Source organism: Ochotona curzoniae, unplaced genomic scaffold (assembly GCF_017591425.1).
Source record: "Ochotona curzoniae isolate NIBS_2020 unplaced genomic scaffold, NIBS_Ocur_1.0 contig_3527, whole genome shotgun sequence".
Taxonomy (NCBI): domain Eukaryota; kingdom Metazoa; phylum Chordata; class Mammalia; order Lagomorpha; family Ochotonidae; genus Ochotona; species Ochotona curzoniae.
Window position 1 is genome coordinate 1,030,520 of NW_024465897.1, and position 11,344 is coordinate 1,041,863.

General features: G+C 53.3%; 1 long non-coding RNA gene across 1 annotated transcript; it reads left to right on the plus strand.

Moving 5' to 3' along the window:
- The first annotated feature begins 340 nt into the window (after positions 1-340).
- Positions 341-5,101, plus strand: LOC121157589. The gene is made up of 3 exons (XR_005884076.1): positions 341-530; positions 4,092-4,209; positions 4,477-5,101. It is a non-coding gene; the product is annotated as an uncharacterized LOC121157589 (long non-coding RNA).
- The last annotated feature ends 6,243 nt before the right edge of the window (positions 5,102-11,344 follow it).

The window sequence follows — 11,344 nt, forward strand, 5'->3', positions numbered from 1 at the left end:
CAGCAGGAGGCAGTGCCGGAAGGTGGAAGGGTGGTGGGGGCGATGTGTGGGAACTCCAGAGAGTGGCGGTGGGATGCATGGAGTCCAGAGACTCCAGATGTAGAGCAGACAGCTTCCAGCTCCAGCTCTGCAAGGGAACTCCAGGTTCCTGACGCCTGTTGGCCGGCTGCGGAAGGAGCAGGTGGGCTTCAGGTTCCAGCAGAGGGAAAGTTTTGGTTGTTGCAGCTCTTCCAGGGGCCTCCCGCCCAGTTCTACCCCACCCCCGCCCTCCCGGGTCGCCTCTCTTCCCCGAAGATAAACAAGGGGTAAATTACAATCAAATGTGCTTGATACACAGCCCCACCCACTAGTGTCCGCCCACAAGGCCGGGGCAGCGCCCTGCGAGGACGCAGCGGGTTGAGTCCTCTGGCTGGGCGAGGGTCTGGAACCACAAGGGGCCTCAAATACAGCCGTTCCCCTCGCCTCTCTCCACCAGTGGGCCCCGATGGCTCTGAGCCGGGCTGGAGGGGCCGCCGGCAGCCGGGCAAGGGGTGCGGGACCTCGGCTTCCTGGGCGGGGCGGAGCCGCTCCAGGGAGAAGTCGGGCTTGGCCCGGTCCTAGGCGCAGGAGAGAAGATCGGGGCGTGGAGGGAGCAGGATGGCGCCCAAGGGAGCCCTGGGAGGGGCGTTCGCCCGGCTTCCCGTCTCTCGGGTGTCTTTCTCCACTCGGCTTCACACTCGGGGTACACTCGGGGTGCAACCGCGCGCCTGCCACGCCCTCCGGGGCCAGAACCGGGTGACGCCCTCGGCCCTGGCCGCTTGCTCCCGGGAGCCGCAGCTCTGTCGCCCTTCATCGCCGCGCCCTGCCCGGCCTATTGGCCAGTTCCCAGGCCGCACCCCGAGAAAACCGGGCCAGGCCGAGCGTCCTCCACCGAGGGCGGAGGGTGGGGTGGCTGGGAGCCCCGAGCCTTGCTAGGTATCGCGTGGGGGGAGGGGGCTGGCCTTGATAGGTGGGCGGGTGGAGGGAAACGGGGTTAGAGGGGGCCGAGTTCACACAAGACAGCAAGCTTTTTCCTTTCTTCAGACTTTGCTGCAGTGTCAGCCTTGAACCCCGACTGGTGTCTATTTCAGGCCAGCACAGGGTGGTGTTCTGGGACCCAGCCTGTTGAGGCTCCGCACGTCTGACCCCCCTGCCCCCTTGGGGCAGGTTTTTTTTGACAACCTTAGGCGTTTCCAGGTGTGTCTGGGTCTCTGCCACCTGGGCCTGTGGGCTGTGTGTGCTGCAGGCCCCGGGCGCAGTGGGGAGGGCTGTAGCAGGAGCGGGCAGGGGAGGGCAATGACGGGGCATTTTCTGTTTCTAAGGCTGCGAGTTTGGCTCCCGACTTGAATTTCGAGTGGGCCCTTCGGGCAGATAGGAAAAATCAGGTGCCGCCGGTGCGGATTGTCTGAATTCCTAGAAAATAAATTCTAGGAATTTAGCTGTCAGCAGGAGGGAGGAGTGCCAGGTAGGAAAAGCTGGGGCTGCAGCTGGAGGCCTGCCAGGAAGGGGCTGCCTGCAACTGCTCTCCGAAACTGTGTTTTTGCATCACTTTCTTGTTTCTTGGATTATATCTAGGAGATAAAGGAAAGCTCTCAGCCAAGGACATTTTTTTTTCTTCCCTTATTTTATTATTATTCTTTTAAACTGGGCTGCAGTGCTCTAATGAAGGAAAAGCACTCCTCCTAAAATGCTGTTTGTGGTGACCGCTTTGTCTGAAGTCATTCTCGTCTCTAAAAATGGGAAATTACTCATTACTGTTTATCAGAAGGAAAGAAACGCCTTGGATCAATGGGCATCCTGCCCGCGTGGCATTTGTAGCAGCCCAGGTGGTAAGCCTGCCCACATTCCCCCGGGTGAGCACCGGTTTCCAGAGGGGAGAGAGCTGGTCCTGGCAGGTGCTCCCTGCATGTTCTTGTTATGTAATCCTGGCAAGGCTACAGGAGGTGTGGCAGGTGGCAGAAATCAGTACAAAAAACCAAAAAACCCAAACAAACCACAAACCGTGTCTGAATCCCTCCTCCTGCTCGCCCTAGTCTGCAGGTGTTGTGTTGTGGGAGGGTTTGTGTGTGAGGAGTAAGGAGACTTAAAAGTTGCCCATGTTATTAAGGAAGCTTGCACTACTGCATGGTGTCACAGGGCAGCGAAGGTCAAGGTCATGGGGGTGGCCCTGAGTGCAGGGTCGTGGCCCAGGCCTGGGGGGTACCCGCTGCACCCACCTCTGGACTCTGCATGGTGGGCCTCTGCAGCCTCATCCCCGCCCGCGGACTCCCCAGCCACACTGAGCTCAGCACTCCTCAGGCAGCGGCTCTCTTCCTGCTCATGGCATTCAGGGCCAGCATCTTTCTTTGGATTTCTTTGCAGGGAGCGTTTCCTCCTGAAAGCCCTCCTTGCTTGCTTCCCACACCTTCCCCAGGTATATCATGGGCTCTTGGTGCTTTGCGCTTTCCCTGTTCAGTACTGTTCCTGTTAAGCCTTCAGTCCTCAATGGCTTCTCAGCCTGCCTGGCCCGCTGCCCCCTCCGTCAGACCATCTGCTTGGGGTGGGAAGAAACGCAGTTTGCGTGTCCCAGTTAGCTCTTCAGCACAGGGCCTGGCACCTGGCATCTGGCAGACGCTCAGGAAACCACCAGATTCCTTTTTCACAACTATTCAAAAATATTTCTTTATTTATTTTTGTTTGAAAAGCAGAGTTAGGGAGAGGGAGAGAAATACACACATACAGAGGGGTGGGGGAGAAGAGAGAGAGAGAGAGAGAGAGAGAGAGAGAGAGAGAGAGAGAAATATCTTCTCTGGTTCATTCCGCAAATGGCCGCAATCGCCAAGGCTGGGCCTGGCTGAAGCTGAGAGCCAGGAATTCCATCTGCATCTCCCATGTGGGTGGCAGGGGCCCAGGCACTTGGCCTTTCTTCTGCTGCTTTCCCAGGCACAGCAGCAGGAAGCTGGATCAGAAGTGGAGCTGCTAGGACTCGAACTGGCATTCGTATAGGCCTCACAGCTGCAGGCTGTGGCTTAAGCTGCTGTGCCACAACCCCTGCCCTCTTGCAGCTTTATACACTTCTCTTGGCACCGTGTGTGCCCCAAACAAACACAACTCAAAGCTAAAAGAGGAAAGGCACCTAAACAAGCTCTGACCTGATTCTCTAATAACTTACTGCTCAAGTTTTGCACACTGGCTGCTTTCCCGGCGCCAGGGACAGGTCTGTCTTCAGCTACATGTGGGTAGAAAGTTTGCAGTTGCAAATCCTTCAAATCCACACCGGAGTGGCACTCAGGGTTGCACCGGTCGGGTGGAAAACGTGGCCCAAAGCTTGGCGGCCCTGGAGGTGGGCCCAGCCGTGGGCGAAGGAGGTGCGGAAGGCTGGTGTGTGTGTGTGTGTGTGTGTGTGTGTGTGGCGGGGGAGAAGCAGGGCGCCCCAGATCTATTTACCTGGCCCAAGGCGTGTGGTTGACCTCTGAGCCTCATGGCTTAGGTCTAGGCAGTGTGGTTTTGGTGATCCTATTCTCTGTTGACGATTTTTTGTTTTTGTTGTTTTAGAAAGTGCACCTTTCTGAAGGTTCCGTCTGGCTTTGCCTCTTCACGCAGTTAAGCAGCCAGGGCGCCTTCATTTACTCCCCCTCCCCCTCCCTCCCTAGTGAATGTTTGGGCCAGGAAACTCAAGCCCGAACTGAGAGCTGTGTTTTCCACCTAAAGCAAAGTGGGACTGGCTTCCTCTTTTTGAAATAAATGATTTATTTTCCTTTATTTAAAAATTAGATTTACAGAGAGGAGAAAGAGGGATAGAGAGAGAGAGATCTATTTGCTAGTTTACCCCCAAAATGGCTGCAACAGCCAGAGCGGAGTCAATCTGAAGTCAAGGAGCCAGGAGCCTCTTCTGGGTCTCCCACATGGGCACGCAGGGTCCCAAGGACTTGGGCCACCCTCTGCTGCTTTCCCAGGCCCCTTATCAGGGAAGTGGATCAGAAGTGGAACAGCTGGGACTAGAATTAGCACCCTTATGGGACACCAGCACCTCAGGTGAGGGTCAGCTTGCTATCCTACTGCATCAGTCCCCTGGTTCTCAGTCTTCATTGCAGTTACACAATCCCTGCCCTCCTGTTCCCTCGGACTGGCAGACCCCATTCCTGCCGCCAGTGCTGAAGGCTGTGCAGTGAGACGAAGCCCTGTGTACGTGCTGGGAGGCTGCGGCAGTGTGTCAGTGCTCATGCCCACCCTGGGATTTAGCAAGTGGCTTCTCTTTCTCAGTTTTTTTTGGGGCGGGGGGCTGGGAAGTCCTTCTAGAAAATAAGAGTTGGAAGTGCTGAGACCAGCAGTCTACTGGTGGGTAGGGATCCAGGGTTGAGTGTGTTAACGTGACGTGGTACATTGGTGCAATGCCCCCCTCCAGCTGTCGAAAGAAACAGGCTGACATCTGCTTGTCCTAGGAAGTGCCTTGCCTAACCCCACGTCGGCTTGTTTCAGCCTTGGCTGCTGCTGCTGCTGCTTGCTCGGCCACAGCCGACAAAGGCTTCCCAGCCGAAAGGGAGATGAGAAGATTACATGCTGTGTGAGTGAACGGGTGAGTCACAAAGCTCCAGCTCAACGTGGAAATGACATCGAGGTGGTTCTTCAGCCTGGCTTGGCAGTTGGAGCCCTCTTGTGTGTTACACATGCGGGGAGAGTCCCAGCAGCTAAGCACGCTCCAGGCGTCCCACACCAGGCCCTCTGAGACCACGTAAACAGGTTCAAACCTGACGGGTTGTGTACAAAGCCGGGACTCTCCTCACCAATCGCAGTCCTGTAGCCTTCCAGCGGGCCCAGTAAACTAGAGATGCAGGGAATCTGGCTGGACCGGGCTCAGGGTGGGGCGGCCAGGTGCCTGGAAGGTGCGTTTTGAGTCAGGAAAGGCAGCTCCAGCCTGAAATAGCTCCCTTACTGGCTTGTCAAGGATGTTTGCGATTTCACTGGTTCTGAGTCATTCCTTTGTCTTTGCCACGGTCCTCTCCTTGCTTTCCTTTGTGAATGTAGCTTGATCTGGGACCCGGGGTTCCCTGAACCCTCCCACTATAAGTCACAAGTCTACAATGAGGCTCTGTTTCACCTCCTAGGTGAGTCACAGACTCAGTCTGAGCCTCTCAGGAGTCTTCTCACCTACCCTGCTCTCTGTTCTATCCAGCTAAAGCAGGAAGCTGAGCTGCAAGGCAGGCGATCTGGCTTGGGGAGCAGAAGAACAAAGGAAGGGAAAGGACCAGCAGGGACTCGCACTTGCCACACCTTGGTCTGGCGCTCTCCTGTTCTGACCAAGGGGGCCTTGGGTTCCTTTCTGTTTATTCACACCTCCTCCCACCGCCCTCTTACCTTTTGCTGTCTATTCTGCGTCCTACCTTTGCACTTTCCACCAGCATCATTCTAGGTGACCCCTAAGGCAAGGAAGCTCTCCCTGGTAACCTGTAGGAGCCAGGAGTTGCTAAGCAAGGGCAGTGCTCGGCCACAGCCTTTCCTTTGCTTCTTGGTTCCTGCAGGGAGTCGAGGAGTGGTGAGGGATCTGCACAGCTGTGGCTGTGTCTGTGTATGCCGTGGAAAGGAGTGGACCTGAGAGTGCTCAGTGAGGGCCGGGCACCTGCTGGGGGCCTGCCCAAAGCCTTGATCCCTCCATCCTTTTCTACTTATTAGACCTGGGCGAATTGGCCGGAGCCCCTTGATGTCAAGCCCTTGCTTCCTGGCATATTTTATTTCCCTGTGCACAAGCTCTACCGGCAAATGAGCTCCATGAAGGCGGGGATTTAGAAGTACAGCCTGGCTGTAGATAGTTTTTGCATGTACCTCCTCCCGTGAAAACTAATAAAGAACTTTTCAACCCTGAGGAACACTTGATTAGGCACGTGGCTAGCTTTAGAATATTCTGTTTTTGAGAGGTGGCTATATAGCACTCACGTTTATTAGTTTACTCCCCAGATGCCTCCAATGACAGACTGGGCCAGGCTGAACCTGGACCCTGGGAACAAAATCCATGTAGCTCATGTGAATGGCAGGGCCCAGTCACTCGGCTCACATTAACAGGAAGCTGCAGGGTGGCAGGCATTTCATCCGGGCACTCTGCTATGCCATGTGCACATCCACAGAGTCTTAACCATGAGGCTAAACAAATGCCCCCACCAAAAGATTTAAATAAAAAATGATTGGGGTTGGGTTTGTGGTGCAGTGGGTTAGGGGTGATCATACCAGAGGAAGTTCAAGTCCCACCTGCTCTGCTTTGGATCCAGCTCCCTGTTGATGCGCCTGGGAAAGTAACAAGATGGCCCAAGTGTTTGGTTCCCGGCTACCCATGTGGGAGAACGTAATCCTTTTTTAAAAAGTTTATTTATTTCATAGTCATAGTTATGATGGGGAGGGGAGGGAGAAGCACTCAGCCATTGTTGGTTCATTTCCCAAATGCCTGTGATGTTTGGGGGTGGGCCATTCTGAAGCCTGGGGCTCCGAACCCAGTCTGGCTGGAGCCATTGCCTGCTGCTTCCCGAGGAACTGGAACTGGCGGTGGAGTGAGGACTTGAACCCAGGAACTCAGATGCAAGATGTGAGCATGGCAAGTAGTGTGATTTATTTATTTATCCAAAAAAAATTTTTTTATTGGAAAATCAGATATACAGAAAGGAAAATCTTCCATCCGTTGATTCATTCTCCAACCGGCTGCAATGGCTGCAGCTGCACCAATCCAAAGCCAGAAGCCAGGAGCCAGGATCCAGGAGCTTCTTCTAGGTTTCCCACATGGGTACAGGGTCCCAAGGCCTTGGGCCATCCTTGACTATTTTCCCAGGCCACAAGCAAGGAGCTGGATGGAAAGCAGGGTTGCCGGGATACAAACTGGCACCCCTATGGGATCCTGGCGAGTGTTAAGTCGAGGACTTTAGCTGCTAGGCTACTGCGCTGGGCTCACCAAGTAGTGTCTTAAGTGCTGTGTCAAATGTCTGTCTGTGCTTTGGTTTGTTTCTTTATCCAGTCTGACTTTTAGTAATATTTCTGTTATTTCGCTCTATCCTGGTTGCAACTTACACCAACTGTACACTGGTGGTTAAACTACATATTTAGCTAAGGACCACTCTGTTTTTTTTTAGGAAAGCTTTTTTTTTCTAAAGATTTATTTATTTTTATTTGAAAAACAGAGTGACAGAGAGGGAGACAGAGAGGGAGAGATCTTCCATCCACTGGTTCATTCCCCAAGTGGCTGCAATGACTGGACCTGGACTTGTCTTAAACCAGGAGCTTAAACCAGGAGCAGAGGCTCAAGGAGCTGAGCCATCCTCCACTGCTTTCCCAGAACATTGGCATGGAGCTGGATCAGGAATGGAGCTGCCAGGACACTGATACCCATGCCCATCGGGTTGCTGGTGCTGCAGAAAGAGGTTCCAGCCACGAAGGGTAACTTTCCATCTCGACTATACTGGCAACCTGGATTTAGATGTTTCCCCTGCTTTCCTATGTTGCAATATGTGCTGTGAGACATCAGTGCAGGGCCGGAAGTGGGTTTGTGGACTGGACAGTCTGGGTTCCAATCCCAGCTCTCCCGCTGCACAAGGTGTACAATCTTGAGCATGTTACTTCTGCTACCCATGCCTCGGCTGCCTCTTCTGTAAAGTGGGGTGATAATATTATGCAGCTCCAGAGCTGCCGTGAGGAGCCATGAGGGAAGACTCCTGGCCATGTGACAAATGCTGGTGTTGGTCATCATTTGGTTGCTGTTTTTGGGAGAAAAAAAAAGATGCGTTTCTTCTTTGTTTTTTGTTTTGGACTTCATCTAAATTTCATATTGTGGCTAAACACTAAGCTAATTGAAAGGAAGAGTCATCACATGCCTAATGACTCAGCCAAATGCTTTCTGGGAAAGGAGGGACTGTTTCTTGAGCAGCAGTTCATAACTGATTCACTTACTGAGTGTTTGAAAATGTATGGAATGGGGCTGGGGCTTTGGCACAGCAAGTGCAGCTGCCGCTGAGCGTCAGGCACCCCATGCCGTTCTGCTTCTCATCCAGCTCGCTGCAGAGGCACCTGGGAACGCAGAGGAGGATGGCTCAAGCAAATGGCTCTCTGTCATACATGTGGGAGACTTGGATGGAGTTCCAGGCTCCTGGCTTCAGTCTGGCCCAGTTAGCCCTGGCTCTTGCCAGAATTTGGGGAACGAACAAACACATGGAAAAAAAAATCTCTTTCTGTTTCTGCCCCCATTCTCTTAAAGAGATCTTTTAAAAAAAATCTGTGGATAAAGAAGAGTCAGTGGGATGGTACTAACCCAGTTCCCAAGAGCCTTCCATGTTTCATGCCATTGGCTATTAGCAGCAGATACCATTCAGTTGAAAACCTATTTTGTCTTTCGTTTATTCGTTTCTCTCTCTAACATACAAACAATTCCAGAATGCCGGCATACTGTGCTAGGCTTGGGGAAGCAGAGAAAAAAAAATTCTATTGTTTCAGCTTCAAAGGAAGTCCCTAGAGAAGTTTGTGGGTTAGAAGTTTGTGGTGGGGAAAAATCGTCCGCCTTTGAGAGCTTGGTATGGGAAAAATAAGAAGGAATTAGGAAGAAGGAAACACACCCGTTTAAACGTGGGGATTCTGGCTCCTGTTCACTGATGTCCAAGTTACTTTCTGCTGAGGAAGAGGATGTCTCGGGGTGACGTTCAGCTGGAGCCCCCATGCAGCGGAAGGACCCAGCGAGGCTGTTGACTGGCTGCAGTCCTGCTCTCTGGGGGGTTGCCAGACTTAGTCCTGCCATTATCCAGGGAATCTTGTGGCCAAATAAACTTCCTAATGAGAACCCCCCTTGAGCCCCCATGGTGCGAACCCCAGGGTGGGAGATCGCCAGGGACCACTCACCCAACTCTCTTTTTGTAAAAAGATTTGTTTATTTATTTTTGGATGATTTTTACATAGTTAATTAGGGTGATAAGGGCCAAGGGTTACAGGAAGGTGGGTGAGACCATTATTTCCACATTTTCTTTTTTTCTTCCTGTATCTGGGGGGGAGACAAGGGGAGAAGCCACACTCAGCCTCCTAAACTCCTCTGTATCCTGGGATGGGGGACAGTCATCTGACACTATCCCAGGGTCTCCGATGTGGGGCATGCTCAAGAGGCTCTGATATTACTGATATTATCGGCAGTTCTGAATTACTGCCGATCTCGCCACTCCAAGCACGATGAAATCTCTCCAGCATCCACTGGCTGACATAGTCCAGCTTAGCGTCTCTGTTTGCCCAGGAGACACACTGCCAACACTTGGCTGGGGTAGATGATCAATTTGTTCTGTCCTCCATCCTCTGTTGTGGTACGATGTCCTCTGCAGGCTCCGATGCACCGCCACACCCTCCATGTGCACCTGGATATGCTGTCCACTGCTCTGTCTAAGCCACTGAGCAGGACCATGGAACCTGCAATTCTCTCCATGGCTGGGGTTCTGAGTCCAGCAGTTTAGCTGGGGAGATCCCCAAAGAAATTTCATCAATTAGATCCAAGACCCAATTCTTGTGTGTGCTTGCCAGGACAGGGTCTGACACAGTCTGTCGCCCCAATCAGTTTATGCACATGCTGGTGGTTACAATTGCTGGGTCAGCTCTGTCTTTTTTTTTTTTTTTAATCAATTTTTTTTAATCCATTTTTATTGGAAAGTCAGATATATAGAGAAGAGAGACAGAGAGGAAGATCCTCTATCCGCTGATTCTATCCCCAAGTGACTGCAACTGCCAGAGCTGAGCTGATCCAAAGCCAAGAGCCCAGGTCTCCCACGTGGGTGCAGGGTCCCAAGGCTTTGGGCCATCCTCGACTGCTTTTCCAGGCCACAAGCAGGGAGCTGGATGGGAAGCGGGGCTGCTGACATTAGAACTGGAGTCCATATGGGATCCTGGTGCATGCAAGGAGAGGACTTTAGCTGCTAGGCTACTGTGCCAGGCCCTAGCTCTTCTACGGAAACCAATGGGTGCTGCAGCCCAGCCACATCCTGCCCATCACACATACGGCCCTCATGCAAACCAGTGAGAACTCCAGCCTAGTCAAAGTGACCCGCAATAACCCCCACTAGATCCTCCCCCTGCCCTGGTTCTCATGCTTGCCTGTATGTGGAGCAGACTGGTCCAGCCTGTTGCACATCCCATTCAGCTCTCATATATGTCAATGGGCATTGAAGCTAGTTCAACCCAACCAGCCCTACTAGCCAGCCCACACATGTGCTGGCAGGTGCCACTCTCTGTCTAGCCATGCCTGCCCCAGTCCTGGCTCTCATGCTCACAAGTGAGAGTGGCAACCCAAGAAGGAAGTGCCCACTGTTTCCCTACTGGGCCCACTCCCACTCATGGATCTTGCATTCTCCAGGTGGTTCTGCACTTTAACTTGACAGAATTTGTTCCCATGCCTGCATCTACCAGCTGATGCTATAGCAAAGCCCCACAAACCCACACTCACTCTGGCTTGTGCGTGTATTAGCAGGTGCAGTCGCCCAGTCTGGCTTTCCCCTGATCCAGCTCACATGACGCCAGCAGGTATTGTAGCCCTGTCTGGTCTGGTCTGGCCCCATTCCAACTCTCATGCTCACCAGTGGGAGTGGTGGTCCAGCAGGGGAGCCCCATGCAGACCCCCTTCTGTATTTACCTTCTCCCATCAGGTCTCGTGTGTGCTGGTTGGGTGCTGCGGCCCAGGTTGGCATGGCCTGCCTCACCTCAGCATTTGCCAGTGGGTGCTGTAACCTGGCCGGACGCAGCTCACCCCCAATTCCAGCTCACACTGGTGGGGGCTACAGCCTAGCCCAGCCCAGCTGGCCCCTAGTCCTGGTCCTAATGTGGACTGGCTTGTGTTGTGGCCAAACCTGGCTTGACCTACACTCCATTCTGGTGCTCAGATTTGCCAGCGGGTGATATGAACTGGCCCAGCCTGGTTCACCCCTGAGCTGTACCAAATGTATGCTGGTGGATACCATTATCTGGCCTGGTCTGGGCTGCTCCCTATCATGCTTGTTGTGCTCACCTGCAGGGACTGTGTCCTGACAGAGGAGTTCCCCAAGCTCCTCCACCTGAACCTCTCCCAGTGCCAGAACTTGCACCCATCAGTGGGTGCACGGGCCAGTCCTACTTAGTCCACCTCCTGTCCCAGCAGGAACAGTGGCCTTTCCTGACCAGCCTTCTCCCTTTCTGGTTGTTACTGTTGGGTGTTACAGCCCAGCCAAGCCTGGTTCACACTTAGACATAGCTCACATATGGCTCAGAAGGGGCAGAGATCTAGCCCAGCCTGTCCTACACCTACCCTGGTTCTCACTAGCACTAGTGGGTGCTGGAGTCTAGCTCAGTCTGGTGCACCCAAGATCCAGTCCACACT